The sequence below is a fragment of the Felis catus genome, chromosome E1, assembly GCF_018350175.1.
Source record: "Felis catus isolate Fca126 chromosome E1, F.catus_Fca126_mat1.0, whole genome shotgun sequence".
Taxonomy (NCBI): Eukaryota; Metazoa; Chordata; class Mammalia; order Carnivora; family Felidae; genus Felis; species Felis catus.
This window is the reverse complement of record NC_058381.1, coordinates 29,480,835-29,485,815: the sequence shown is the minus strand read 5'-3', so window position 1 is coordinate 29,485,815 and position 4,981 is coordinate 29,480,835. Positions and strand designations below refer to the sequence as shown.

General features: G+C 42.1%; 1 long non-coding RNA gene across 1 annotated transcript; it reads right to left on the bottom strand.

The window, feature by feature from the left end:
• Positions 1-1,005: 1,005 nt before the first annotated feature.
• LOC109494111 lies at positions 1,006-4,981 on the bottom strand. The gene is made up of 2 exons (XR_002148689.3): positions 1,893-4,981; positions 1,006-1,270 (listed from the first exon to the last, which is right to left on the bottom strand). It is a non-coding gene; the product is annotated as an uncharacterized LOC109494111 (long non-coding RNA).

Sequence of the window (4,981 nt, the reverse complement as noted above, 5' to 3'; positions counted from 1 at the left end):
GCCAGAGGGGGAGAGAAAAAAGCAAAACTCTTCAGCCACAACACTAGATTTCTAGCTGTGTCCTTTGGGAACATGGAAAGGAAAAAAAAAAGGAAAAAACATCGGCTAAACAAGTTTTCTCCCCCCACCCCCCTCTATTAGAGACCTTTTTGCATTTCTCTCCCCGGTTCGGGAAGGAAATAACAAAGCAAAGCAAATTTTCTCCATTGTTTAAATAGACTTTTATGTCTCTAAGTATATCAAACAATGTTAGGAATAAATAAATTACACATAAAGGTATTTATATGGTAGATAAGAGTGTTTGAAAAATACAGCTTCACCTTCAGGCTCACACTCTCTGCCTTTTTTCATGTTCTTCCCAAGTATTTTATACCTCTGGTTACAACTGTTAGAAAAATACCATCTTGGGGGCGCCTGGGTGGCTCAGTCGGTTAAGCGTCCGACTTTGGCTCAGGTCATTATTTCACGGTTCGTGGGTTTGAGCCCCAGGTCGGGCTCTGTGCTGACAGCTCAGAGGCTGGAGCCTGCTTCAGTTTCTGTGTTTCCCTCTCTGTCTCTGCCCCCCCTTCCCTGCTCACGCTGTCTTTCTCTCAAAAATAAATAAACATTAAAAAATTAAAAAAAAAAAAAAAGAAAGAAAAATACCATCCTGGCTTTCCCATATGACACAGATCTAGAAGAAGGACCAACCAATGAAGGGTCGATATGCACATGCTGATTTTCTATTTCTTGGAAGAGAACAAACTAGTTTTGAATGTTTTTTTATTTTAAATGTTTCTTATTTTTGACAGAGAGACAGAGAGCGAGCAGGGAGGGCCAGAGAGACAGGGAGACACAGAATCCGAAGCAGGCTCCAGGCTCTGAGCTGTCAGCACAGAGCCTGATGCAGGGCTCAAACCCACGAACCGTGAGATCATGACCTGAGCCGAAGTCAGACGCTTAACCGAGTGAGCCACCCAGGCGCCCCTGAACTGGCTTTGAATTTAAGAGCACGCTCAGAAGTCGTAATTCTTGAGGAAAGAAGCTATTTATTTATTGAGGGGAAATACAAAAGGCCCATTCCTTTTAGGCATGAAATTTATACTTGGTGAAGTTCTCATCAATAAAAACTCATTTTACTAAATATTTTCTGGTAAAAATATGGTTTGTTTTTTCGGTGCGAAATCTTCCATGCTAGTTCTTAAGGGTAAGGCTTGTGGGAGACTAAGGGAGATAAAGTGAACATACTCTTTAATCAGAGAGGCACTTGGCTTGGCAGTGAAATGGAACCCTGAAAAGTAAACAAAGCACATTGTGTGAAAAGGAGCTAGTTTAAATTAATCTTGCTTTTCCAATTTGAAAACATGCTCATGGTTGTTAGCAACTGAGTCAAGACATTTAAATCATATATATACTTTTATATCTTGACAGTGACCTTTTATAAGTGTGCAGTGGGGATAAGATGATGAGCAAAGCAATGCTCCAGAAAGAGCATTTTAGGTAATTGAACATGAAATGTGTTGCAATCTGATAACATTAATAATACGCGATCGCTACTTTCCATCTAATATGCAGTTCATTTGGCCAGAGTCTAACTAAAGCACTCTATAAATGTTAGCATATGAATCCTGTTGTAAGTCTATAAAGTACGCAGCCCTATTTTAGTGCTTTAGTTTTGAAGTATCTCTGTATTCGTTATCTATTCTGGATAACAAATTATCCCAATTTAGTAGCTTCAGACAACCAGTCTTTAGTATCTCACACAGTATCTGGGGGTCAGGAACTGGGAATGGCTTAGTTGGGAGGTTCTGGCTCAAGGTGTCTCACGTAGTTGCCTTCAGGGCATAGATCGGGGCAACAGTCATCTGAAGGCTTGACCGGGGCTTGCAGATCTTTTAATGTGTCTAACTCACAATCCTGGTGAGATCACGTTGCCGACAGCAAACCTCAGTTCTTCTCTACATGGGCCCCTCCACTGGGTTCCTTGATCGTCCTCATGATATGGCAGCTGGCTTCCCCCAGAGAAGTGATCCACAAGAGGGAACAAGGTAGAAGCCATGATGCTGTTTGTGACCTAGCCTTGGAATTCACGCACCATCATTTCCTTCACATTCTGTTCATTAGAAACCAGTTACTAAGTATAGCCGATGCTCAGGGGGCTGGGAACTAGGTCCCACTTCTTGAAGAATTAAAGAATTTGTGGTAATATTTTAAAACCACCATAACCCCCTATTTACAGATGGGGAAATTGAGATGGATGGTGGCTTATTGGTGCCAGGTCACCAAGCTACTAGTATGACCCTATGTGCAAGGTGGCAGGCTGTTTTATTTCCCCTCGTCTGTGCCATCCACACACAAAGCAAAACAGAAAACCCCACGTTCCTGAAGTCACTGCACACAAATTCAAACATCGGCCTCTTTAAAATGGCCAAGATGGTCTAAAAGCAGCAGCGGGCTTTAAGTTTGGAAATGGAGGAGACGGACATTAGACTGGAAGGTAGGGGTCAGCTTTCCTCTGAATCGGCTCTGCCACTTTGAGAGGAAAACATTCTCCAGGGATGGGCTCCTCTTTTGTAAAACAAGAAGGGTTGGCTGAGCGGTTTCCAAACTTGGTTGCCCATCACAGTCCTCAGGGGAATGAAAGACTCTCTGGCCTTACAACCTCCAGGAATCTCTATGATTAAAAGGTCCCTGGGAGTCAGAAGGCTAGCTGTGCACATGCATATGTTAGGCTAGATTACTTCCTATGCGTTCAGCTCCGACATTATCGGAACTTCTCCGAGTGCATGTGCCCGGGAAAATCACTGGTTCCTCACTACAATCGTCAGGGAAATGTCTGAAAAATATGCCTGGGGCCCTCCCCAGGCAAAATAAATTAGACATTCTTGGGTGGAGCCCAGGGATCATTATGGTTTGTTTGTTTTCATCAGTGTGTTTTAAATAATCGTGCTCAGCCTTGGTTGCCCATTAGAATCACTTGGGAAGTTATAAAAAAGGCCACTGCCCAGATGGTCCTCCAACCAATTAAATCAGAATCTTCTGGGCGGAGCCAAGCATCAGTAATTTTTTTAAAGCTCCCAGGTGATTGGAATGGATACCCGCACTGACCTTATGTTTGCCTCATTTGCGATGATTCCAATGCCTCCTCACCCATGAGATTATTCACGAGTTCACCTATACTTCAACTTAAAATAAAAGTTAAAAAGAGATTATTCAGAAGACAAATTATTCAGGAGGCTTAGATGCCACCATACTCTAAGAAAAAATACACCTGACATGGAAGACATTCAACATCTGAAATGGACGTGAGTTCCATTTCTGGCAATATGGCGGATGAAATAACTTTAATAATCCTCCCACTACAACCCATCTCTAAACACTTGCCAAAATGTAAGGAACACCCAGTGAAATGAGGTCATGAGATAGGCCCCCAGGGCCAGAAGCCAAAGGGAAATGGCAGTTAGCGTGGTGAGAAAGTAAGTGGGGACGGAGCTGGCGTTGGGCAGTTTGCTGGCTTTGAAAGCCTGGAGTTTCAGCTCCCAATGGGAAGGACACTGTGGTTTGGGCCTGTCCAAAGCAGGGAGGGGCTACTGAGGTCCCCACAGTAAGCCAGAGCCCTCAAAAGGGTTAGTCATTTTAGAAATAATTCACTGGAAAAAAAATCTCCCTAATGGCACAGGAAGACAAGAAAATTTGACTGTCTTGGCATGATTTGAAAGTGGAGAAAGAAGTCTTCACTGAGAATTTGAGACCACAGCCCACCTGGATACAAATTTGGGGCTGGGAATTACCCTACCTGTAGGATCCAGGAACCAGGAAGCCCAAAACTGGTAAGTAAAGATAAAAATGCAGACCCAACATCAAACCACAAAACATATGTGGATACCATCCACCATAACCGAGAGGTAGTAGACACGACAGTCCTGAGAACCTCAGGAGAGACAACTATCAGACAGACTCTACATTAAGTTTAAAATTATTAAAGGCATAAAAGAACATTTGGAACCATGAGAAAATAACAGTATTTTTTAAAAGGTGGATTTGAAAGAGAACTAAATAGAACCTCTGGAAATGGCGTATACTGTCACTGCAATGAAACTCAGTGGAAGGGTTACACAGCAGAGTAGCCACAGCTGAAGAAAAAAACTACAAATGAATCTGAGGAAATTGCCCAGGAATCATCACAGAGAGACAAAGTGAAGGAAAGTCTGAAAGAAAGGTTCAGGGTATGTTGCCTCGAAAGGGGGGGGGGGCACATCATACACCTAATACAGGTACCAGAAGGAGAGACTAGAGAGAATTAGGGGACACAGGACTTATATAGACAATGACAGAAAGGTTTGCAGATTTGATCAAAACAAAACAAAACATGAATCCTAAGATTTGGGATATGCAATGAATATTGAACTAGGTAAATAAAAAGAAATTCACACCTAAACACAGCACGGTAAGACTGCAGGAAGCCAAAAGCAAAGAGAAAATCTTAAGTCTGGAGTGAAAAGCCAGATTACCTACAAAGGAAATCTACATGTAGACTGACAGCAAACGTCTCCACAACAGAGAAACAGCAAGAAGTGTGTTGGGGGTAAAACAACATTAGATCTAGATTCTATCCCCAAAGAGATCATCATTCAAGGATGAGAGTACAGTAAGACCATTTTATATTCGTGGAGAAAGCAGGTGACTCAATAACTTCCCTGGAAGTCCTACTAAAAGATATGTTTCAAGGAAAAGGGCTGGTAACTAGAAAAAAAAGAAAAAAAAAAAAGAATGGTACGCCAGAAACAAAGGTGAACAATTTGGTAAACCTGGGCAAATCTAGACAAGAACTGCATAAAACCAAAATGACAGTAGTGATCCAACGTAGGCGTATTAGAAGCAGGTGGGTCCAAAATAACAAGCAACACTAACATGTAAGAGGGAGGAGGTAATGGAAATGAGATCATTCTTTTTTTTTTTTTTCAACGTTTATTTATTTTTTTGGGACAGAGAGAGACAGAAC